Here is a 26677-nt window from a genome sequence, read left to right as displayed (position 1 = left end):
GTGAAACACATATGGGGTGTGTTCCAAACGGCAGACAGCTGCCTACTGCCTCCCTCCCTACATAGAGAGCTGTCTCACTAGACATGAATTTGGATTAAATGCATCTTTTTTAAAATGAGCGTAGCACTCTAGAATCTTTGGTTAACACTACGGTATGGCGTTAGCAAAGGCCTGACGTTAAACTAAATTAGCTTACGTAAGCTAGCAGGCTAACGGTATAAATTAGTTTTACGGCCGGCAGATATATCAGACCAGACGCTATTAATGGTTACAACAATGGCATAATCAGATAGTAAATTGTTTATTTCTAATCTGTAATCTGCAAACCTAAGCAAAATAAGATCACACAAATGACATTTTAAACAGATTCAGCAGCCATTACCGATGTCATCCGCCATGTTTGTTTACCTTTCACAGCTGTTTCAGACGTTGCCGCAAGGGATTATGGGTAGGAGGCAGCATGAAGTGTGCATCGATGCTGCCTTCAAAAATGACCGTTATTTGGGAATTCTAAGATATCTTAAAAGGCAGCAGAATTTATTTTTTCGGTTTCGAACAGCACTTGCTGCCTTGCTCCCCAGTTAGATATCTTAAAAGGCAGCAACTTTACCCGTTTCGAACACACCCATGGACTATTCAGTTCTATATGAGAGGACTTACTTTCCAGCTGCTCATGCTCCTCTTCCTCCACCTGCTCTTCTCCTTTCTTCACTTCAATAGTCACTGTTGTCATTTCATTGTAAGTAGACCTTGGTGACTCTGTGACGTCCGTTTCAGTTTTACAGTCTGTTTGAGATTCACAGTGAAGCTCTGCAAAGGGCTTTTCTTCTTCATCTGGACATGAAATCATATGACCATACTCCTCCTCTTTTATATCTTCTTCTTTCACCATCACGCTCAGCGGGCCAAGCTGTCGCACTTCCTCCTCTTCCTCTTCTTTCTTCACCGTTGTCTGTAGTGTTGCACTGTAAGTAGACTTTTCTTCTGCATCTGGACATGCAATCAGATGACCAGATTCTTCCTGTTTTACATCATCTTTCATATCTTCTTCTTTCACGATCAATCTCAAGTCAACCTGGTGTGTTTCAGCACAGCTGGAACGAAATGGAAGTCCAACATCCATGTTGCTAGCAGAAGAAAGATGATACCATCCAAATATTTCAATTGCCTGAAATCAGAGAAACAAAATATTTGTTTTTCAATTAATAAAAAAAATAAAATTATTATTAAGCTTATTACTGCAGCTCAAAGTGCTTTACATTTAGAGCATTTAACACAGTAATAAAGAATTGAATTGTAGTAATACAAACAAACAAACAAACAAACAGACAAACCAAACAATAAATAAAACATAAAAAATGTACAATTAAGTAAAAATGAGCATTCACAAGATGGTAAGGAGATAGATAAAATACATACAATACAACTAATGCAGTGAAAAGACCATGTAAACAGTCAAATAATGTAAAGAAATAAGATACAAGAAAACTAAAAAAAGAAAACTAAAAGCTCACATACAGTATGTGCTCTTTGCCTGAGATCGACACATCGTTATGTGTAGCCCAATGGGATCATACCCAGAGAACAACAAAAAATAACTGCACTTCTTCAAGTGTAAGAACTGCAGTTTCATTAGTATTACACTGTTGCGTTGGAGGAATTATTTGTGTACTTATGCAGGACATGCAATATTTTGGATATTAAAAAAATGCATTGTAGGCCTACTATATAGTACTGCACTTTACTGCAGAGATCGTACAGAGGGAGCAAGAGAATAAAACATTTCCAGATCCACGTTATCGGAGCACTGTTGGACCACACGTTTCATACTTACTCAACACATAGATGGATTAATAATTATAATTGAACTGAATAGCAAGTGTTTGAACCCACAAGGTAAGGCGTTTGTCAGCAATACACCAAAGGACCGAAGAGCAAAAGACGTCTCATGCTATCTGAGGGGTATGCTACAAAGCGAGGTAAATGGCTCACCCGACTTTAGGGAGAAAGTGCTGACCTATAAAGAAAGTTGGAATGCATGTATTGCTCCTTAAGATAAGTTGTGTTGAGGAGTTAGCCTACTGTTTGTGACAAAACACACAACTATCCAGAGAAACTGTTTTTGATCTCTCGAGCATGTCTCAAAGTAGGCTATGCAACCTATTGCTTATTTTTGTTCAGTGGCGTTGAGATCAGCGATACGAAGTTACTTTGGCTAACTAGCTACATACTATGTGAAAGCACAAACCCATCCTCCAGCAAGTTCGCTGCTCCGACAACTTACTTCTGTTAATTTGGTGTTTGTGTCTGATTAACCGCGGAATCTTGATTATTTCCGCAAAATGTCTTGAACCATTCTCCCGTTTTGGACTGCATGCAATTTCCCCTGCTCGCGACTCTAACTTCGTGGAGGCAGCAAACATAACAATCAAAATTCCCAGATGGCCCCCATTCTTCTTCTTATTGTTTTTCTTTGGCGGTTGGCAAATAGCTTTTAGGTGCATTACCGCCACCTTCTGAATAGGAGTGTGGGCCTGAATACATCACTGTTAAAAAAAAAGCTGAGGTTAAAGGAAAATTCCGGTTTTTAGCACTTTAAGGCCGTTTTCTGGTTTGTTTTAAATGAACTAGAGTGGTGGACACCGAAATTTTGACGATTGGTCCTGTCTCGACTTTTCTGACTCGTTTTGAATCGCCTCAGACTGCTCATGGGTGGCTGCCAACAGGCATACTGTAGTAAGCTACTCAAACATCCTAAAACAACCCCGTTCGTTTTCAAAACTGTGCAACTCACCAAATGGTTAGTGGTGTTTGTTGATGTTCCAAAACAAGTAGCGTAGCGAAATACAGTTTCTGTCGTGTTTTATTTGGAATTTTGTAAAATCCCATTGATTTCTGTTGGAAGACTCATTGCACGTTGATATTACTGCGCCACCGTCTATGCTTCAGGTTCAAATATTGAGCGGAAGTTTATACGCGGTTCTGAGGTGTCTGAATAAATAGTTCCACAATAACAAATAAGACGGCTGGAAATCATACATTGCGCCGATATATTTGCTTTTAATAATCAACGAACACCATAGTATATCGATGTAGCCGTATCTTACACGTTAAATACGGATAGCAATACATATCGGTTAATCCAGGGATTCCCAAACTGTGGTAGGCGAGCTGCCACTAGGGTGTACGTGAGATGAAAAGGGCAATGTCGGAAAGGTGTTAAAAATGATTAATTAATTAATAATCGATTTAATTCATAAATAATACATCATTTTGAATCGGGTTATAATGATATGGAAACGTGAAATTAAAGGAAATCATTTTTTATAAACTCTTATAATAGGCTATGTTTTCATTAAAAAATAAGCTACCCACAAGGCACGTGATCGTGGACGTATAGGCTAGGTAGACGGCTGCACAAACATGGAAAACTGTCTAAAAACAGGGACAATGTCCAAAAGGCCTAATTAAAGTGATCGAAGAGGAGAAGAGAGAGAAACAGAGCAGGAGACGGGTAACAATGTAATGGGATGGGGGGCAGACTGATGAAGTGGAGGTGGAGCGCAGGGGGATAAAAGAAAGGACGAGACAGAAAAGACTGTGCGAAGAAAAGGAAAGTATGAGGCAGCATATAGCCCTGGGCTTCACGTGGATTGGGAGACAGACTGCCCAAAAGCCACAGTGCGTGGTCTGCAGTGAGGTGCTATCTAACCAGTCTAATGTTCTCCACACTGTTTTTTTAGCGTGAGAGCTCATAGACCAGTTGCACATCGAGGCAGTCGGGGCAGCCGCGGCCCACTGGTTAGCACTCTGGACTTGTAACCAGAGGGTTGCCAGTTCGAGCCGCGGCTTGAGCAAGGCACCTAACCCCTCACTGCTCCCCGAGCGCCGCCGTTGTAGCAGGCAGCTCACTGCGCCAGGATTAGTGTGTGCTTCACCTCACTGTGTGTTCACTGTGTGCTGTTTGTGTTTCACTAATTCACCGATTGGGTTAAATGCAGAGACCAAATTTCCCTCACAGGATCAAAAGAGTATATATACTTGCCAAGTGTGCTCTGGAAATTCACAATTTCGTCGCCGTTTTAAAAAAAAAAAAAACATAGTCCAGTCCACACAACTTCATTTCAATTTCAAAAGAAATACTGGACTATGTTTTTTTTTTTAAACGGCGACGAAATTGTGAATTTCCAGAGCACACTTGGCAATCGACTCCTACGGACTTTCCCCTAAAGATGCCAGCAAAGATGCCAACATTTCCGGAAAGGTACTGGCTTGATGAAATTCATTTTGGACTCTCTATCCGACCACATAAAGACCTTGGGATACTTCGGTTTGGCTTTAGGGACCCTCTACTCACTACCACGTAAGTGTAATGTTGTTTGGAACTGTAGAAGAGGTATAAAAATAGTGTTTTGTAGCGGCGAAATAATATGCCCTTCTCACTTCCATGCTAACGAGATTTGACTAAAAACTGTAAAATCGAACTTTCTCAAAACACATCCGAATGACGTGATTTTGATGTCAACTCAACGTATGTACTCCCAATCATCCGTAAATTGATCTAAAGTGCATTTTACTCCGGATAATTCCTTTAAGTGCACAGAGTTGTTTGATATGAGACGACACTATTGTTAAAATGCATGCACTCCGCCCAAAAGCATACAGTGCACATAGGGTGCTGCATAGGGATCGACCAATTATCGGCCTGGCCGATTATTAGGGCCGATATGTAGCATTTTTATAATAATTGGTATCGGTCATTTTTTCCACCGATAAGCCGATATTGAAATGGATAAAGAATGAAACGCGCTACTTTGTCTGTAAAGCGTCTCTCACTCCCTGCATTTGCTAGTCTGTGGTCAAGAGCATTGTCCCGCCCACTACACCGTCTGATTTGCACGAACGAGGCGGAGGCAGAGAACTCCCGACACGCAGCACCTGAATTTTTATTTTTAAAGGCCAGTTATGTGCATTCTGATGAAGTTACCTTGGCCTTTGGAATTAAAATAGCCCCACATCATCACATACCCATCACCATACCTAGAGATTGGCATGGGTGTTATTTCAGTTAGCCTATTAGCTGGTTTGATTTGCATTGAGCTCAATGAGCATCATAGGGGTGCCAATACTTATGACCCCTGTATTTTAAGGAAGAACATTTATTTATTTATGATACATTATTTATTCACTAAGAAAATTGGTGTCGTTAAAGGTTAGATATTTCCTCATTTTTCACTTAAGGCATTAAGATCAATTACCAAAAGATGATTTTATATTCCTCTTTTCAGTCAACTTTAGCATGGGTGCCAATACTTTTGGCCAGCACTGTATGAAACAATTTAGAATCACAAGAAATTATTCATGCATGACGAGACGGAGAGCTTGTTCCACGCTACAGATGAACTGATGAACTTACGCTTATTTACAGTTATTGTAATCTACGCCATAGCACAGCCTACACCCACACCTCGCCAGAAATGTTTATTTTCGCTTTTGAAAAACACTTTTGTGGTTCGATTTGGGATCTATAATCTGTACTGATTCTTTAAAAAGCACAACGATTTACCACTACACCGTCTAATTTGTTAGTTAGCACGAATGCAGCCAATCAGGATCGAAGACTGAACACAGACAAAGTTTAGGATTCTCACTGAGGCAGGTGCTGCACGAAAGTGTACTCACGAAAGTATGCCAATTGAGACACAGTGAAAGTGATATTACACTTCTGGGTGGCCAGGTTTTAGAAGACAAAGGGACACATTTTGCCCAGAAAGCAATCGTGGTGCTGTGGATGGTCATAATATGTTTAGATTGGAGGTGAGAGAGAGGCCACAGATCAATAAACAAAAGATAGCAGATAGCATGCAGTTCTAGCCAATAGCATGCAGTTCTAGCCAATAGCATGCAGTTCTAGCCAACGCAATCAACGGCTCCTCTGTGGAACCTCATTAAAAGAAAAATGTCAAGTTAACACTGGTTAAGACCATTCCTTTATACAATGCAATGCTTTCTTGTTATAAACGATGCAGTCTAATCATCAATATATGTATATAAAATAATGAGATGAGCAAAGACATGATCATTTACATACATTTCATACAAAAATACATACATTTCAAAGATACATATTGATTTTTCACATAGCATTGAAAGCAGGGTACGCAAGACTTTTTTTGGCTGGACAAAATGTTAATATTCCAAAATACTGGACATACAGACAATCTCTTTTAAATAGCCATAATGGCCTATAAGCTTACATTTAAACGGCACTAAATCACAAACTATATATTTCCACAGTGCAGTTTATTAAGCATTTGTCAGCACCAGCAGGTGGTTTAGGATCAGCTTTGCACAAGCAGCGGAGAAGCCTACTTTCATTCTATAAAACAGAGCAAATTGTTGCCCACACATTGCAAACAGACTCTAGCTACACAACTGCAGTAGTGGAGAATCTCTGAAGAATTCCCACTGGATTGGTAGCGGTTTGCGGTCGGCATAGGCGAGCTTAAAAACTGCCATAATATTGTTGTTTGCATAAGTTAATTGCTGCGCGATCACAGCTCCTTTTCCCTCACTTCCAGCGGCCCCTACTCACAGACCCGGTAGCCTAATAATGAAGCAACAGCTGTGATGAACGGCAATGCCGGTTCAACCCGAGAGTGAATATAGACCCTATTTAGACCCTAAAAGTTTTAGATGAGTGGTTGTGATCTTTCTAGTTTTCTAGAATCCCCCTAAAAAAAAACTAATAGTCCCAATAAATGACTTGTACACGGCCTTCATAAATTAGCGTTACTGTAATGTGAGGCATGATTTCATAGAATGACAGCCTATTTCACTGCTTGTGCAAACTGGACATAAAAAACAACATTACAACATTTCATAGACTTTGTTTATGTTTATACTTGTCATGGTAACATACATCTGCTGGTAACATACAAAAATTTCTGTGGCTTTTTTCATTCTTAACAGTTTGCACCATCATATTGTTTTGAATAGGAATACTTGAATGCCTTTTCACACTTTCTCTCCAACGTGAATTTGCATATGTTTTTTAAGCCTTTATATGAGGCCTCTTTTCAGTGTGTTTTTAATTTAGAGTGACTTTAACTTGTGTGACTGTCTTTGTGAGTGTGTATTGCCATGTGGGTTTTAAGATTTGAGAGATGTTTGAAAGCTTTTCCACACAGGGCACATTCATGAGGTTTCTTTCCAGTGTGTATTAGTAAATGGCTTTTAAGAGCTGAACATTACGAAAAAGCTTTTCCATATTGGACACATATATGAGGCTTCTCTCCAGTGTGTATTAACATGTGGGTTTTAAGAGCTGAACTTTGTGAAAAAGCTTTTCAACACTGGGTACATTTGTGAGGCATCTCTCCAGTATGTTTGAACATGTGGCGTTTAAGATTTGAGTTGCGGGTAAACGTTTTTCCACACTGGACACATTTATGAGGCTTCTCTCCAGTGTGTATTAGCATGTGGATTTTAAGAGCTGACCTTTGTGAAAAAGTTTTTCCACACTGGGTACATTTGTGAGGCATCTCTCCAGTATGTTTGAACATGTGGCGTTTAAGATTTGAGTTGCAGGTAAACGTTTTTCCACACTGGACACATTTATGAGGCTTCTCTCCAGTGTGTATTAGCATGTGGGTTTTAAGATGAGAGAGATGTCTGAAAGCTTTTCCACACAAGGCACATTCATGAGGTTTCTCTCCAGTGTGCATTAGTAAATGGCTTTTAAGAGTTGAACATTGCGAAAAAGCTTTTCCACATTGGACACATATATGATGCTTCTCTCCAGTATGTATGAGAATGTGTTTTTTAAGAGATGAGAGGTATGTAAAAGCTTTTCCACACTGGGTACATTTGTGAGGCTTCTCTCCAGTGTGTATTACCATGTGGGTTTTAAGATTTGAGAGATGTTTTTTAAAGATGAGAGGTTTTTTTCCACACCGGGCACATTCATAAGTCTTCTCTGCAGTGTGTATTAGTAAATGGCTTTTAAGAGCTGAAATTTGCAAAAAAGCTTTTCCACATTGGACACATATATGATTCTTCTCTCCAGTATGTATCAGAATGTGTTTTTTAAGAGATGAGAGGTGTTTAAAAGCTTTTCCACACCGGGTACATTTGTGAGACTTCTCTCCAGTGTGTACTACCATGTGGGTTTTAAGATTTGAGAGATGTTTAAAAGCTTTTCCACACTGGACACATTTATGAGGCTTCTCTCCAGTGTGTATTAGCATGTGGGTTTTAAGATGAGAGAGATGTCTGAAAGCTTTTCCACACAAGGCACATTCATGAGGTTTCTCTCCAGTGTGCATTAGTAAATGGCTTTTAAGAGTTGAACATTGCGAAAAAGCTTTTCCACATTGGACACATATATGATGCTTTTCTCCAGTATGTATGAGAATGTGTTTTTTAAGAGATGAGAGGTATGTAAAAGCTTTTCCACACTGGGTACATTTGTGAGGCTTCTCTCCAGTGTGTATTACCATGTGGGTTTTAAGATTTGAGAGATGTTTAAAAGCTTTTCCACACCGGGCACATTCATGAGTCTTCTCTCCAGTGTGTATTAGTAAATGGCTTTTAAGAGCTGAAATTTGCAAAAAAGCTTTTCCACATTGGACACATATATGATTCTTCTCTCCAGTATGTATGAGAATGTGTTTTTTAAGAGATGAGAGATATGTAAAAGCTTTTCCACACTGGGTACATGTGTGAGGCTTCTCTCCAGTGTGTACTACCATGTGGGTTTTAAGATTTGAGAGATGTTTAAAAGCTTTTCCACACTGGACACATTCATGAGGCATCTCTCCAGTGTGTATTAGTAAATGGCTTTTAAGAGCTGAACTTTTTGAAAAAGCTTTTCCACACTGGGCACATTTATGAGGCTTCCCTCCAATGTGTATTAGCATGTGGGTTTTAAGATATGACCTTTGTGAAAAAGCTTTTCCACACTGGGTACATTTGTGAGGCTTCTCTCCAGTGTGTATTAGCATGTGGGTTTTAAGATATGAACTTTGTGAAAAAGTTTTTCCACACTGGGCACATTCATGAGGCATCTCTCCAGTGTGTATTAGTAAATGGGTTTTAAGAGCTGAACTTGTTGAAAAAGTTTTTCCACACTGGACACATTTATGAGGATTCCCTCCAGTGTGTATTAGCATGTGGGTTTTAAGAGCTGAACTTCGTGAAAAAGCTTTTCCACACTGGGTACATTTGTGAGGCTTCTCTCCAGTATGTATGAACAAGTGGCGTTTAAGAGTTGAGAGCTTTGTAAAAGCTCCATCGCACTTGACACATTTATGAGGCTTCCTTCTAGTGTGTATTAAGAAAGGGGCTTTAAGATGTGACATTTTTGAAAAGGCTTTTCCACAATTGGCATTTTTATGTTGCCTTTTGCCAGTACTCTGCCTTTGATTAACACCATGAGAGTGTGTTTGATGCTGTTTCTCGAGTTCAGTAAGGGCTGTTAAACTCTTCCTGTAGACTGAGCGGTGGTAAAGCCTTCCTTTGAGTTCATCATTCGGTCCATGGATCTTCTGTTGCCTTATGTGGGGGTGTTCTGATACACCTGGAAGAGTTACCATAACGATTTAGAATGACAGACTTTCTATAATTCAATATTGGCTGATGACATTTTCTGTGTCAAATTCTGTTCGAAGCTAATCCTCATGTGTGTATGTATGAAACAATTTAGAGTCACAATAAATTATTCATGCATGACGAGACGGAGAGCTTGTTCCACGCTACAGATACATTTTCAATTATTTACAGTTATTGTAATCTACGTCATAGCACAGCCTACACCCGCACCTCGCCAGAAATGTTTCTTTTCGCTTTTGAAAAACACTTTTTGGTTCGATTTGGGATCTATAATCTGTACTGATTCTTTAAAAAGCACACCGATTTATCAGTCAGGCTTTAACCTGTTGAGGAATTAATTATTTTCCTGGTTCCTTCTAGAATTCTACGCAAACGATCTATAGTTTCAGTGTTCTTTATGGGGAAAATCTCTTGAGGGTAATTGTCTCATCATAATGCGTAACTCTCGGTTTGCAAAACATTCTAATCACATATTTGTGACCAAACTCCTCAACTGAATGTAATTGAAAGTGGGGAAATCACTGGAGCATACAGATGTTTCTGTTCGGTGCAGCAAAAAAGTCTTCAGCCCCACGCTAAAGTTGAGCAAAAAGAGGAATAAAAAAATAATCTTTTGGAAATGGATCTTAATGTCTTAATTTAAAAAATGAGGAAAAATCCAACCTTTAAAGACACCAATTGTCTTTGTGAATGAGTAATGTATCGTAAATAATTAAACGTTCTTCATTAAAATACAGGGTGCATAAGTATTCATACCCCTATGTTAAACCTATGTTGAATTCCAATAGAGGCAGGCAGATTTTTATTTTTAAAGGTCAGTTATTTAAGCTCAATGCAAATCAAAGCAGCTATTAAGCCAACTGAAAAACACACCATGCTAATCTCTAGGTATGTTGAAGGGTATGTGATGTGGGGTTATTTTAATTCCAAAGGCCAAGGGAACTTTATCAGGATGTATAGTACCCTGGATCCATGAAATAACTGGCCTTTAAAAATAAAATTATGCCTGCTTCTATGGGAATTTAACAAAGGGGTATGAATACTTATGTACCCTGTATTTTAATGAAGAACATTTATTTATTTACGATACATTATTCATTCACAAAAAAATTGGTGTCCTTAAAGGTTGGATGTTTCCTCATTTTTTAAATTAAGGCATTAAGATCCATTTCCAAAAGATGATTTTATTTTATTCCTCTTTTTAGTCAACTTTAGCGTGGGGCTGAAGACTTTTTATAGGCACTGTATATGAGGCCTCTTTTCAGTGTGTTTCCATATGTTTTTAATTTAGAAAGAAATGGAAAACCTTTTCCACACTGGCCACATTTATGAAGCAATTTCTCTCCAGTGTGTACTCGTAAATGGCTTTTAAGACGGAAATGAAAAGCTTTTCCACACTTTTATGACTCTTCTCTCCAGTGTGATTTGAGAGATGTTTGGAAGCTTTTCCACACAGGGCACATTCATGAGGTTTCTCTCCAGTGTGTATTAGTAAATGGCTTTTAAGAGCTGAACATTGCGAAAAAGCTTTTCCACATCAGACACATATATGAGGCTTCTGTCCAGTATGATTCAGAATGTGTTTTTTAAGAGATGAGAGGTGTTTAAAAGCTTTTCCACACTGGGTACATTTGTGAGGCTTCTCTCCAGTGTGTATTACCATGTGGGTTTTAAGATTAGAGATTTGTGTAAAAAGCCTTTTCCACACTGGGTACATTTGTGACGGTCTTGAGTGTGTCTTGCCATGTGGTATTTAAGAGTTGAAAGTTGTTTAAAAGCTTTTCCACATTGGGCACATACATGAGGCTTCTCTCCAGTGTGTATTAGTAAATGGTTTTTAAGAGCTGAGAGTTGTTGAAAAAGCTTTTCCACATTTGACACATATATAAGGGTTCTGTCCAGTATGTATGAGAATGTGTTTTTAAGAGATGAGAGGTGTTTAAAAGCTTTTCCACACTGGGTACATTTGTGAGGCTTCTCTCCAGTGTGTATTACCATGTGGGTTTTAAGATTTGAGAGATGTTTAAAAGCTTTTCCACACTGGACACATTCATGAGGCATCTCTCCAGTGTGTATTAGTAAATGGCTTTTAAGAGCTGAACTTGTTGAAAAAGCTTTTCCACACTGGACACATTTGTGAGGCTTCCCTCCAGTATGTATTAACATGTGGGTTTTAAGATATGAACTTTGTGAAAAGCTTTTCCACACTGAGTATGTATTAACATGTGGCGTTTAAGAGTTGAGTTGTGGGTAAAAGTTTTTCCACACAGGGCACATTCATGAGACTTCTCTCCAGTGTGTATTAGTATATGGCTTTGAAGACCTGAAATTTGTGAAAAAGCTTTTCCACACTGGACACATTCATGAGGCTTCCCTCCAGTGTGTATTAGCATGTGGGTTTTAAGAGCTGACCTTTGTGAAAAAGCTTTTCCACACCGGGTACATTTGTGAGGCTTCTCTCCAGTATGTATGAACATATGAGTTGTGGGTAAAGGTTTTTTCCACACAGGGCACATTGAGACTTCCCTCCAAGCATGTTTTGAAAAAGCTTTTCCACACTAAAAGCATGTGGCGTTTAAGATCGTTGAGAGCTTGAAAAGCACATTTATGAGGCCTCCCTCTAATGTGTATTAACAAAGGGGCTTTAAGTGTGACATTTTTGAAAAAGCTTTTCCACAATAGGCATATTTATGTTGCCTTTTGCCAGTACTCTGCATTTGATTAACACCATGAGAGTATGTTTGCTGCTGTTTCTCGAATTCAGTAAGGGCTGTGAAACTCTTCCTGTAGACTGAGCGGTGGTAAAGCCTTCCTTTGAGTTCATCATTCGGTCCATGGATCTTCTGTTGCCTTATGTGCAGGTGTTCTGATACACCTGGAAGAGTTACCATAACGATTTAGAATAACAGACCTTCTATAATTCAATATTGGCTGATGACATTTTCTGTGTCAAATTCTGTCCAAAACTAATCCTCATGTGTGTATGTATAAAACAATTTACAGTCACAAGAAATTATTCTTAATTATTACAAGACGGAGAGCTTGTTCCACGCTACAGATGAATTTACGCTTATTTACAGTTATAGTAATCTACGTCATAGCCTACACCCGCACCTCGCCAGAAATGTTTATTTTTTGCTTTTGAAAAAAACACTTTTGTGGTTCGGTTTGGGATCTATAATCTGTACTGATTCTTTAAAAAGCACACAGATTTATCAGTCAGGCTTTAACCTGTTGAGGAATTAATTATAGGGTGCATAAGTATTCATACCCCTATGTTAAACCTATGTTGAATTCCCATAGAGGCAGGCAGATTTTTATTTTTAAAGGTCAGTTATTTAAGCTTAATGCAAATCAAAGCAGCTATTAAGCCAACTGAAAAACACACCATGCTAATCTCTAGGTATGTTGAAGGGTATGTGATGTGGGGTTATTTTAATTCCAAAGGCCAAGGGAACTTTATCAGGATGTATAGTATCCTGGATCCATGAAATAACTGGCCTTTAAAAATAAAAATATGCCTGCTTCTATGGGAATTTAACAAAGGGGTATGAATACTTATGTACCCTGTATTTTAATGAAGAACATTTATTTATTTACGATACATTATTCATTCACAAAAAAAAAAAAAAATGGTGTCCTTAAAGGTTGGATTTTTCCTTATTTTTTAAATTAAGGCATTAAGATCCATTTCCAAAAGATGATTTTATTTTATTCCTCTTTTTAGTCAACTTTAGCGTGAGGCTGAAGACTTTTTATAGGCACTGTGTGAGAGGCCTCTTTTCAGTGTGTTTGCATATGTCTTTTTAATTTAGAAATATATGGAAAACCTTTTCCACACTGGCCACATTTATGAGGCAATTTCTCTCCAGTGTGTACTCGTAAATGGCTTTTAAGACGGGAAATGTGTGTAAAAGCCTTTCCACACTGGGCACATTTATGACTCTTCTCTCCAGTGTGTATTGCCATGTGGGTTTTAAGATTTGAGAGATGTTTGGAAGCTTTTCCACACAGGGCACATTCATGAGGTTTCTCTCCAGTGTGTATTAGTAAATGGCTTTTAAGAGTTGAACATTGAGAAAAAGCTTTTCCACATCAGACACATATATGAGGCTTCTCTCCAGTATGTATCAGAATGTGTTTTTTAAGAGATGAGAGGTGTTTAAAAGCTTTTCCACACCGGGTACATTTGTGAGGCTTCTCTCCAGTGTGTACTACCATGTGGGTTTTAAGATTAGAGATTTGTTTAAAAGCTTTTCCACACCGGGTACATTTGTGAGGCTTCTCTCCAGTGTGTACTACCATGTGGGTTTTAAGATTTGAGAGATGTTTGAAAGCTTTTCCACACTGGGCACATTCATGAGTCTTCTCTCCAGTGTGTATTAGTAAATGGCTTTTAAGAGCTGAACTTGTTGAAAAACCTTTTCCACATCGGACACATATATGAGGCTTCTCTCCAGTATGTATGAGAATGTGTTTTTTAAGAGATGAGAGGTATGTAAAAGCTTTTCCACACTGGGTACATTTGTGAGGCATCTCTCCAGTGTGTATTACCATGTGGGTTTTAAGATTTGAGAGATGTTTAAAAGCTTTTCCACACTGGACACATTCATGAGGCATCTCTCCAGTGTGTATTAGTAAATGGCTTTTAAGAGCTGAACTTGTTGAAAAAGCTTTTCCACACTGGACACATTTGTGAGGCTTCCCTCCAGTGTGTATTAGCATGTGGGTTTTAAGATATGAACTTTGTGAAAAAGCTTTTCCACACTGGGTACACTTGTGAGGCTTCTCTCCAGTATGTATTAACATGTGGCATTTAAGAGTTGAGTTGTGGGTAAAAGTTTTTCCACACAGGGCACATTCATGAGACTTCTCTCCAGTGTGTATTAGTATATGGCTTTTAAGACCTGAAATTTGTGAAAAAGCTTTTCCACACTGGACACATTCATGAGGCTTCTCTCCAGTGTGTATTAGCATGTGGGTTTTAAGAGCTGAACTTTGTGAAAAAGCTTTTCCACACTGGGTACATTTGTGAGACGCCTCTCAGTATGTATGAACATGTATGTTGAGTTGTGGGTAACCATATTTATGAGACTTCCCTCCAGTGTGTATTAGCATGTGGGTTTTAAGAGCTGAACTTTGTGAAAAAGCTTTTCCACACTGGGTACATTTGTGAGGCTTCTCTCCAGTATGTATTAACATGTGGCGTTTAAGAGTTGAGAGCTGTGTAAAAGCTCCATCGCACTTGACACATTTATGAGGCCTCCCTCTAGTGTGTATTAACAAAGGGGCTTTAAGATGTGACATTTTTGAAAAAGCTTTTCCACAATAGGCATATTTATGTTGCTTTTTGCCAGTACTCTGCCTTTGATTAACACCATGAGAGTGTGTTTGCTGCTGTTTCTCGAATTCAGTAAGGGCTGTGAAACTCTTCCTGTAGACTGAGCGGTGGTAAAGCCTTCCTTTGAGTTCATCATTTGGTCCATGGATCTTCTGTTGCCTTATGTGCGGGTGTTCTGATACACCTGGAAGAGTTACCATAACGATTTAGAATGACAGACCATCTATAATTCAATATTGGCTGATGACATTTTCTGTGTCAAATTCTGTCCAACACTAATCCTTATGTGTGTATGTATAAAACAATTTAGAGTCACAAGAAATTATTCATGCATGACGAGACGGAGAGCTTGTTCCACGCTACAGATGAATTTACGCTTACAGTTATAGTAATCTACATCATAGCACAGCCTACACCCGCACCTCGCCAGAAATGTTTATTTTTCGCTTTTGAAAAAAACACTTTTGTGGTTCGATTTGGGATCTATAATCTCTGCTGATTCTTTAAAAAGCACACCGATTTATCAGTCAGGCTTTAACCTGTTGAGGAGTGAATTGAGTCCCGAAGTGTGACGTAGCGTTTCCATGATGGCAGAATCACTGGATCTAAACAAACTTTCGAAGTGGCATAAATAGCATTGAATGTAGACATGTGGCATCATTTCTAGCTAATAAAAATAAATATATCCATTTAAACGTGTTTTACCTGCTAGGCAGCAGCTTAGCCACATAACACGGATTCCCTGGCAGGTGTAATAGAAAGAAACTAAATTCCAGTGGATATTTCACATCTTCTCAAAGACTGGCGGCTGTTAAGAACGACGTTTTTTGCCAAAAAAATATAGCCAAAACACGTCCGTGAATTTAAGGATTTTAACCGCAAGCTGTGAAGTTACATGCAGGTCTCTTTTACGGAGGAAACCCATGCTAAAATAAAACTCTGTAGTCACGAATTTGATTGTGTTGGTATGAATATATGTTGTGTTATGTGATTCCTACAGTGTAAAAAATAAATATACTAACGTCTTAGAAACATTGTAAAATGATTGAAATATATTAAGAAAGCCACCGCTATGGTGATTTCTAATGGTAGATTGATTTGTTTAGATCCAGTGAAATTGCTGCCTTGGCAACGCTACGTCATGGCTTCAGGACTCTATTATTTTCCTGGTTACTTCTAGAATTCTATGCAAACAATCTATAGTTTCAGTTTTCTTTATGGGGAACATCTCTGAGGGTAATTGTCGCATCATAATGTGGAACTCTCGGTTTGCAAAACATTCTAATCACATATTTGTGACCGTACTCCTCAAATGAATGTAATGAAAGGGGAAAATCACTGGAGCATAAGAGATGTTTCTGTTTGGTGCAGCAAAAAAGATGTAACATTTCGATGGAGTCCTCAATGCCCAGTGTGCCCTAGAGATCTAGTGTCTCCATGGTCTAAAAATGCTTTTTATTATTATTATTTCTGTTCAGTGCAGGAAAAAAGACTGCATATGGGTAAGTGCTATATATAGGTCCTGTAAACAAACTTCCAGAGGCAGGACAGTTCGACCAGGGTCCTTCAATTCTAATATAAACGCTGGACAAGTTCCCGCCTCCTAGGTTTTATACCCTAAATGCCCATAATGGAAACTTGCCTATACTTGCCCATTTAACCTTTGTTTTTTCGCACTTAAAGGAATTATCCGGAGTAAAATGCACTTTAGATCAATTTACGGATGATTGGGAGCCGTAGGAGTCGATTGCCGTCAACAGGAGGCTACCTCACGCGAGACATCACGTCACGTGAGATTTCAAAATTCCAACCGGTTAGTGAGCTAGGATTTGCTGTTGCATACAACTTGTTGTTACTCCACACTCAGCAATCGACTCCTACGGAGTAAAATGCCCTAAAATGCCTGGGTCACTTCCAGGCTAACAATTTTTGACTAAAAACGGTAAAATCGAACTTTCTCAAAACACATCCGAATGACATGATTTTGATGTCAACTCAACGTATGTACTCCCAATCATCCGTAAATTGATCTAAAGTGCATTTTACTCGGATAACTCCTTTAATCTCCAATGTGAATTAGCATATGTTTCTTAAGCCTCGGATTCTCTGAAAAACCTTTTCCACATTGGGCACATTTACAAGGCTTCTCTCCAGTATGTGTAAGCATGTGGCGTTTAAGAGCTGCGAACCTGTGAGATGTTTTTCAACACTGGTCACACTTATGAGGGCTCTCTCCAGTATGTATAATGTGGCGTTTGAGATCTGTGGTTATTTACTCTTTACATCAATGATATAGAAAACATATTGATTTGACACACTTAACTTAATTGCTGACTCAAAAACAAAACAATTTCAAGATGACTTTCAAGATGGTGTTGTGGATTAACAACGTGCCTAACGTGATATTAGGCTAGCCTGATCAAGTCAAGATTTTGGGGGGCGATTTGGATATTCATTATTTGAAAAATAGGTAATTAATGACAAAAATAATGACACCAACACACCTTATGCATGCAATAAGAGGAATTGTCTCTCATATAAGCGTCTAAATTCTATTCTTTTCTTTGCCGTTTAACTGATAGTATTAGAGATGCACAATATGGAATTTATGTATGTATGTGTCCATAGCTGTAACATAGAATACGCTGTGGCTCTACAAAAACCATCAACAATGATTTAAATTGCTGACACTCTGGGCCAAAGCTTCCAAAAACAGCGCAACATTCAAATTGTTAATGGACTTAATATTGCTAAGTTGATTTACTACCTTTTTTTTTTTAAAGTACATATTTGGGGCTTTTATGCCTCTAATGCGACAGGAAGGATAGTGGAGAATGACAGGAAGTGAGTGGGAGAGAGTCGGAGTGGGATCCGGAAAGGATTACGGGGCGGGAATCGAACCCGGGTCGCCGGCGTACGGTGCAGGTGCCCCAGCCAGTTGTGTCACAGCTGGGGCCGATTTACCAGCCCTGTAAAAAGTAATAAGGCTAGCCTAATAGGCTATATTATATTCCAACCCTGAGTTTAGCAGACAACTTGATGAACTTTAAGAACATGTTTTTTATTTTAGACATAGCATGTCGACTGTAATCATGCGTGCAGTCCATTAACTGCGAGACACGCTGTGGAGAATAGTCGCCTGCCCATATGGCACTAATGTTCCTGGTGTGCAAAAATAACGCCTAGTGGCCAGCCTCAGGAAACATTTCTGATTAGCTCTCCACCGGATGAGAGGATTTACATGCAATAAGGGGAATTGTCTCTCATATAAGCGTCCACATTCTATTCTTTTCTTTGCCGTTTAACTGATAGTATTAATTAGAGACGCACCGATATGGAATTTTAGGGCCGATAACGATAACCGATATTTATTGGTTTGTTGTGGCCGATACCGATACGATAACCGATAATATTGCTCTTGAAAAGAAACTGTGAAAAGTGATTTGGGGACAGCATTTAATAAGCATCATTTAATTGCAGTAATTTTTTCTACCACCAGCGATGGACAAAACTCAATAGTCCTCAATGTTCAGCAGTCAACAAAATAGCAGTAGCCTAGCCCTTATTATATGTGGTTCCATTAAGTGAACCTGACATCAGTGAATTGTGAGTGAGTGGCTAGCGACAGTGTATTTGAATTGTTTTCATTCAGGAGAATGCAAAATTTGAGCCTCCTACATGGTTTAGTTCTTGCGCTGTGGGCTTGTGAACTTTGACAAAAAAAAGAGGCCTAACAAAATCGACACCCCCTCCCCCTGTAAAACTGTCTGTATCTTGGAAAGTATTGATCTTACATAAGAGTAATTTTACAGTGTGTCTCCTAGGTAACATAGGTACACCTGGTAATTTTTTCAGAATTTTTTGAGACCTAAGTGCGTGGGCCCTGGTTGAATTGACGTGGAATGACCCATTTCTAAATGGAATGTGACAAAATAATTGTTTTTGCTCGATTACATTTTTTTTTTGTGATCGTTTGGAACCAAAATCGATATGCCTCTTGCGAGCTTGTTGCTAATGATTCAGTGCAGCACAGAGCTGCCCCAGGCTTCAGTGCAGCACAGAGCTGCCCCAGGCTTCAGTGAAACAGCGCCCACTAGAGTCACAACATTCAGTGAAACACATATGGACTGTTCAGTTCTAACACATATGGACTGTTCAGTTCTAACACATATGGACTGTTCAGTTCTAACACATATGGACTGTTCAGTTCTATATGAGAGGACTTACTTTCCAGCTGCTCATGCTCCTCTTCCTCCACCTGCTCTTCTTTCTTCACTTCAATCTTCACTGTTGTCATTTCATTGTAAGGAGACCTTGGTGACTCTGTGACGTCTGTTTCAGTTTTACAGTCAGTTTGAGATTCACAGTGAAACTCTGCAAAGGGCTTTTCTTCTTCATCTGGACATGAAATCATATGACCATACTCCTCCTCTTTATATCTTCTTCTTTTCACCATCACGCTCAGCGGGCCAAGCCGTCGCACTTCCTCCTCCTCCTTCTTCACCGTTGTCTGTAGTGTTGCACTGTAAGTAGACTTTTCTTCTGCATCTGGACATGCAATCAGATGACCAGATTCCTCCTGTTTTACATCATCTTTTATATCTTCTTCTTTCACGATCACTCTCAGGTCCACCTGGTGTGTTTCAGCACAGCTAGAACGAAATGGAAGTCCAACATCCATGTTGCTAGCAGAAGAAAGATGATCCCATCCAAATATTTCAATTGCCTGAAATCAGAGAAACAAAATATTTGTTTTTCAATTAATAAAAAAATAAAATTATTATTATGATTATTATTATTATTATTATTATTATTATTAAGCTTATTACTGCAACTCAAAGTGCTTTTTACATTTAGAGCATTTAACACAGTAATAAAGAATTTAATTGTAGTAATACAAACAAACAAACAAACAAAGACAAACGAAACAATAAATAAAACATAGAAAATTTACAATTAAGTAAAAATAAGAATTCACAAGATGGTAAGGAGATAGATACAACATATACAATACAACTAATGCAGTGAAAAGACCATGTAAATAGTCAAATAATGTAAAGAAATAAGATAAGCCGACGGCCTCAGTGTCAGGAAATATAACGAGTGTAACGAATTGCTTTACTGCATTCAAATACACATACATGCCAGGCACCGGCTAGAAAAAAGGTAGCGATGGAGTTTCTCAGACATTCGTCGTGACAAAGCCAGCGAAAAAGAAGCAAAAACCGAGAAAAACAGTAAGGAAATTGCCAATACTGCATAGTTTACCTTTAATTTCCCTATTTTTACAATCGGCTAGCCTAACAAATGCATTTCATTTAAAAAAGCAACCTGGTCAATCGCTAACAACTAAGTGCACCTAGGCCTACAACTCTACACATCCAAAAGGGTAGAACCAGAGCCCGTCTACGGAGAGCATCCCCACTCTCTATTAATCCCATACAAACCGAATTTGGCTGCAGTTCACCAGAGTTCACCTAGATGGCGATCGCGGGCGAGTCCAAAATACATGATGTCTTATGGAGCTACATGGCTAAATTTATTGTTTTCAAGGATACAAGGAAGGATTATTGTCACATGCATATACTGTAGTTACTGGATGTAAACAATTATCCTTGAAAACAATAAATGCAGTGAAATTATGTCTGGTGTCAGCCTATTTGTGCATTTATGGGGGGGGGTAAAAAGTGCAGTAGAAGAGGGGTTTAGTAGATTAAGTGGCAAGGGCTGCATAAGAAAGGCACAAGATACAAGAAAAAAGTGAAAACTAAAAGCTCACATACAGTATGTGCTCTTTGCCTGAGATCGACACATCGTTATGTGTAGCCCAAATGGGATCATACCCAGAGAACAATAAAAACTTACTGCACTTCTTCAAGTGTAAGAACTGCAGTTTTATGAGTATTAAACTGTTGCGTTGGAGGAATTATTTGTGTACTTATGCAGGACATGCAATATTTTGGATATTAAAAAATGCATTGTACTACATAGCACTGCACAGAGATGCAATATGTTTTGATTATGTTACTCCCTTCACTACTTGTCTGCCTCTTGCACTGTGGGATCGTACCCAGGGAGCAAGAGAATAAAACATTTCCAGATCCACACGTTTACTACTTACTCAACACATAGATGGATTAATAATTATAATTGAACTGAATAGCAAGTGTTTGAACCCACAAGGTGAGGCGTTTGTCAACAATACACCAAAGGACCGAAAAGCAAAATACGTCTCTTGCTATCTGAGGGGTATGCTACAAAGCGAGGTAAATGGCTCACCCGACTTTAGGGAGAAAGTGCTGACCTATAAAGAAACTTTGAATGCATGTATTGCTCCTTAAGATAAGTTGTGTCGAGGAGTTAGCCTACTGTTTGTGACAAAACACACAACTATCCAGAGAAACGGTTTGATCTCTCGAGCAAGTCTCAATTTAGGCTAGCTGCTATGTAGCCTATTGCTTCTTTTTGTTCAGTGGCGTTGAGATCAGCGATACGTTACTTTGGCTAACTAGCTACATACTATGTGAAAGCACAAACCCATCCTCCAGCAAGTTCGCTGCTCCGACAACTTACTTCTGTTAATTTGGTGTTTGTGTCTGATTACACGCGGAATCTTGATTATTTCCGCAACATGTCTTAAACCATTCTCCCGTATTGGACTGCATGCAATTTCCCCTGCTCGCGACTCTAACTTCGTGGAGTCAACAAGCATAACAATCAAATTTCCCAGATGGCCCCCATTCTTCTTCTTCTTCTTCTTGGTTTTCTTTGGCGGTTGGCAAACAGCTTTTAGGTGCATTACCGCCACCTTCTGAATAGGAGTGTGGGCCTGAATACATCACTGTTGAAAAAAAAAAAGCTGAGGTTAAATTGTGAAGTTAAAAAGAGTAGACGGGCTCTGGTTAAGTCTTTTTTTATTATTGCAAAAAGGGTGCAAGTACAAATGCAAATATATAGCCTAGTATAATCTATAGGCTACCCAATCAAATAACAACCATTTCATCAACATATAGCCTAACATATAATAAATTAAAAATAAACACATACATCCAAATAAAATAAAAAAAATACTAATAATAATAATAATAATAATAATAATAATAATAATGACATACAAGGGTCACTAGATTTTCCTAGTATTCAAGAAGCAGTGCATTGTTTATCTTTCACCATTTTTAGAGATTTCAGCTTTGGTTTGATTTTAAGTAATCTCTGTTTGAAAAGAAACATCTTTTGCAAGCCAAGAAGGAAGAAAAATAGATTTGTTCTATACTGTAATGTCTTGGTTGTTCCATAAAAGAGCTTTATGGGGAGAAAAGTGATGAACGTAGAGTAGTTTCCAGGCTAAGAGGGCTTGTTTGTGGAAATTGGATAGTTTAAGAGGACTTTTAGGAGATATAGTTACATATTAAGAGATATTGTATACCACCACATTTTTAAAAATATTACATGGAATAAAGAACCACAAGGAATCTTCGCCTTCAAGCAAACATCTTGTTAACCAGTTAACATTAAAAGTGTTATTGAAGTCAGTAACTTCCAGGCCTCTGATCTGTTGTTGGATAAAACTGACTTTTTCAGCTCATGCTGTTTGTTTCGCCATATAGAATTAACAAAGGTGTTGTCAATACTTTTACAAGTTGCGTTTGAAGCGTATAATGATAAAGTTACACCAAACGAGAGAAGCCCTCTGCCTTAGAAAGAAGAACTCTACCGATGATTGAAAGGTCTCTTTGAAGCCAGTTGTTAAAAAATGTTTTAGTAATTTTCTGTCCAGGGAGGAAATTGAGATCTTGCCGTGTGCTTGAGTTTTTACAGATGTGCACTCCTTAGTATTTAACACTATCTTTTACATTAACTACTTTGTCGTTAGAGTTGTGAAGACATAGAATTTCACGTTTATTTAGATTTAGAAAAAGACCTGAAGCTTGAGAAAATGACTGAATGGAATTAAGTGCAACAGGGATTTGACCCTTGTCTTTTTTTAAAAAAAAAAGCATAGTGTCATGAGCAAGTTGTGAAATCTTAATCTCTCTGTTGAAGATATATGCCTTGGTTATTAAGGACATTAATAGACATTATTACCAAAATAAATAGAAAAGGAGAGATGAGGCAGCCTGTCAAACGCCTCTGTGAATACTAAATCTTTTTGAAGTGTTACGATTTATGATAATTCAACTATTAATGTCCTTGTATAACATTTTACATTATTAGGCCTACATTACATTTGGCTGACGCATTTTTAACCAAAGCAACTAACAACATGGTGAACAGTTTAAGTTTAAAGCAATTCTCTCAACAATTTTAGGACAATTTAAAAACGGTAGAGTACAGTAAGAATTAGTGCATCAGTGAGTGCTGTTTTTAAACAGTTCAAGACGGGGGATAAGTCCTATGATCAGCAAGACTTGTTATAAGTGGTGCTAGGAGAGGAGATGTTCTCTAAAGAGCTGGGTCTTCAGGAGTTTTTTGAAGATGGAGAGGGATGACCCTGCCCTTGTAGGAACTGGCAGTGTGTTCCACCAACGAGGAACAACAGATGGGAAAAGTTTGGATTGACCTGAGCGTATATCGGTGGTAGAGCTAGACGTCGTTCGTCTGTGGAGCACAACGGTCTGGAGGTAGCGTATGCCTGTATGAGGGCATTCAAGTAGGTGGGAGCAGAGCCGGAGATTACTTTGTAAGCAAGCGTTAGAGCCTTGATTTTGATGCGTAAATCTGTAAATGTTTAGAAATTGAGAAGACCATTTGCTACAGTTTTGAGAATGAAATTATGTCCAATTACTCCCCGATACAGGATTTCAGTTGCTCAACAGTATGGGGTATTCTTAGTCATGCTTTTTATTCCATTATGCACCTAATTTGACAAATCTGGACTGCACCTGGACTCTTCCTCATATGGAGAAATACTATTTCTGAGTCCAAAATACATGGGGTCCTATGGAGCTACATGGCTACATTTATTGTTTTCACCTATTTAACAACTGAAACCCTCAGATTTTATTTTATTTTTCGCAAAATGGATATGGATTATCAATCAAAAGTGAAATAATCCGGGAGTCATGTCCTTTAGTTTTCTTACAGGTTGGGTCATTGTTGACCATAACACGCTAGCATTGATGCTATGCTATGCTATGATCCTGAATGACGTCATTGACACGTTTGAAAGACTTTTTAGAACAATTAAGTGACTTTAAAAAATATAATACTCAACCAAGTGTATTGTCTTTGCCTCCCCTTTCGAATACAATATTCAAATTACTTGAAAAAAAATGATATCCCGAGAAAAGTGGATTTTGAGGGGTACAGCTCCATAGACCTCCATTCATTCTGGACTCGCCCGCGAGCGCCCCTAGATGCAGTACCACACCGGAAGCGTTCCGAGAGTGAAGGTTCTCCCCTTATTAGACATTCTCTGGTAGAACCTTCCAGTAGGCTATCATAACTTTTTTTACCGTTTAGTCTGTGCAACGGCGCAGCCTACGAAGATGTGAATTAGTGACAGTTGTTGTCGCTGTAAACTTAAGCTCCTGTCTCTAAATAGTGTAGGCTAGACTAGGCCTACTTGCTATGTTGCCTGATTTTATGTAATAAATGCAGCCTGTAGCCTAGGACCTAGGTTACTTCAGCAAACCCAGACAGTGGCATCAGTTTCGCTTTTAAAACGCAACAGTGTAGCGCAGTGGTCCTCAAACTTTTTCTTCCGAGGGCCAGCTCACTATGCCTGGCTCTAAGAGAGGGCCAGAGACTCGGAGTATATTAGTAACCATAAATAGCTTAGTGCTGTGAACAACAGCAGTCTACCTTAGTTGAATATTCCATTTCATTTAATCATAGGCTACTGCAATTTAATACCATTGTTAGCTGTGTTTATATTGCAATCATGCCATATCAGTGTAAAATGTAGCTGAAATGAAATAATACTAATAAAAAATAGCATTTCCAAAAGTATTAGCAGGGTGTCCCAAAAGTGTATTTTATTCAAAATGTGTGAACTCTGAACTCTGTGTCTTTGCATACACAGTTCAAGTTGTGAACAAGCAATATCCTACAAATAATTTGAAGTTCTCAAACTATGAGAGTTTTATGAAGTGCTGACAAAAACATCTGAAATGATCACTTTCACTCACCTGATGAGAACTTTGTTGAACATTTGAACGAGTGAACAAAAAATAGAAATAATTATCCCAGAAAGTCCCAGAAATATGACTTGAATAGAAGTTATTAACAATTAATTGATAAACTTGTAGAATACTTTGAGCAATGATGCAGTCAGCATAGGCCTCTTACATTGTTTGCAGGTAGGCCTACATTTTATTCAGTTTTCGATGGCAAACGCGAAACAGCGCCAAAACAACCACCAGTGGACAAAAATAGTATTACATGTGTACTGTTAAGACTCACCATAGAGAATGACCACTGGTGTAGCGTGATAGGGAAAGTGCCTGTTGCGGGCTAATTTACAGCATAGGTATGACGAGCTCCCTTTGTGAGCGCACTAGACCAGCGGCACCTTTATTAGCACCCCCCCCAGCAATCAGTACAAATAAGCATGTTTATAACAATTCAGCAAGATATATTTGGCCAAAGGTGGGACCCCTTTGCGGTCGTGGCAGCCGTGGTACCGGAGCGACCGCACCCCCCACTCCCTCCACTAATGAGGCTAGCCTAGGCCACGGAGGGGAGTCTCCATTGTGTGTGTGTGAGACTGGGGCAAGGAGAGTTGGCTGTGTAGTTTTATGCCGCTGCATGTAGCCTAACTAACGAAAGAAGACTATATCTACGTGAAATAACTACAAAATAGAAGCGTAGTACAGTATGGTGGTCACAATGGAGGGGCACAGACTTAATTTGAGGGGCACAGATCTAATTTGAGGGGCACCGACTTAATTTGAGGGGCACGGATTTAATTTGAGGGGCACAGACTTAATTTGAGGGGCACGGATTTAATTTGAGGGGCACAGACTTAATTTGAGGGGCACAGATCTAATTTGAGGGGCACAGACTTAATTTGTTTATTTGGGGGTCAGACTTAATTTGTTTAGGGGGCACAGATTTTTGAATTTGAGGGGCACAGACTTAATTTGAGGGGGCACAGACTTAATTTGAGGGGGCACAGACTTAATTTGAGGGGGCACGGACTTAATTTGAGGGGCACAGATCTAATTTGAGGGGGCACCGCCCCCTTTTGTCCCCCCCTAGCGCCGGGTCTGCTGAGCCCATACAATGACAGGTCTGGAAGCAGGTCTGGTGTTGATGCAGTACCATCTGAGGTCCAAAAGACCACAGCCATTCAATTTGTTTTTCAGCTATTTCCCTTGTTTGCAAAGATTTCTCTGGATTCTCTGAATGTTTTAATAATATTATGTCCTGTAGATGATGAACTCCCTAAATACGTCACAATTTCGTGTTACGAAGCATTAAAATCACATTGTTTCGGGGACGCTGTGGCGCAGCAGGCTGCAACGCCCATATCATGTGCGGGTCTGAGTGCCCACGGGGACCCAGGTTCGAATCTGAATACCTGCGGCCATTTCCCGATTCCCACCCCATCTCTCTCTCTCCCACTTACTTCCTGTCACTTCACTGTCCTGTCCAAATAAAGGCAAAAAAGCCCCCCAAAAATAAAATGACATTGTTTCATCATTTGTGTACACAGAGTGATAAATACCCCTACATCTAAAGACCCTGTCTCTCTGGGATGCTCTTTTTCATACCCAATCC

General features: G+C 39.0%; 2 protein-coding genes and 2 pseudogenes across 2 annotated transcripts in view; all 4 read right to left on the bottom strand.

The window, feature by feature from the left end:
- LOC125297282 (zinc finger protein 345-like) overlaps nt 1-2445 on the bottom strand; it is a 47204-nt gene extending 44759 nt beyond the window's left edge. The window contains exon 1 of the mRNA XM_048247555.1: nt 2285-2445. The gene's annotated coding sequence lies outside the window, so the exon portion shown is untranslated. The remainder of the gene's footprint in view (nt 1-2284) is intronic.
- Nucleotides 1-26677, bottom strand: part of LOC125297241 (zinc finger protein 729-like) — a 540495-nt gene that overhangs the window by 469348 nt on the left and 44470 nt on the right. The window lies entirely within an intron of this gene.
- LOC125297290 lies at nt 6939-10217 on the bottom strand (annotated as a pseudogene).
- Nucleotides 13341-19381, bottom strand: LOC125297319 (annotated as a pseudogene).

The sequence above is a fragment of the Alosa alosa genome, chromosome 7 (genome assembly GCF_017589495.1).
Source record: "Alosa alosa isolate M-15738 ecotype Scorff River chromosome 7, AALO_Geno_1.1, whole genome shotgun sequence".
NCBI classification, from domain to species: domain Eukaryota; kingdom Metazoa; phylum Chordata; class Actinopteri; order Clupeiformes; family Clupeidae; genus Alosa; species Alosa alosa.
Note: the sequence above shows the minus strand (reverse complement) of the source record. Positions and strands in the feature narration are given on the sequence as shown.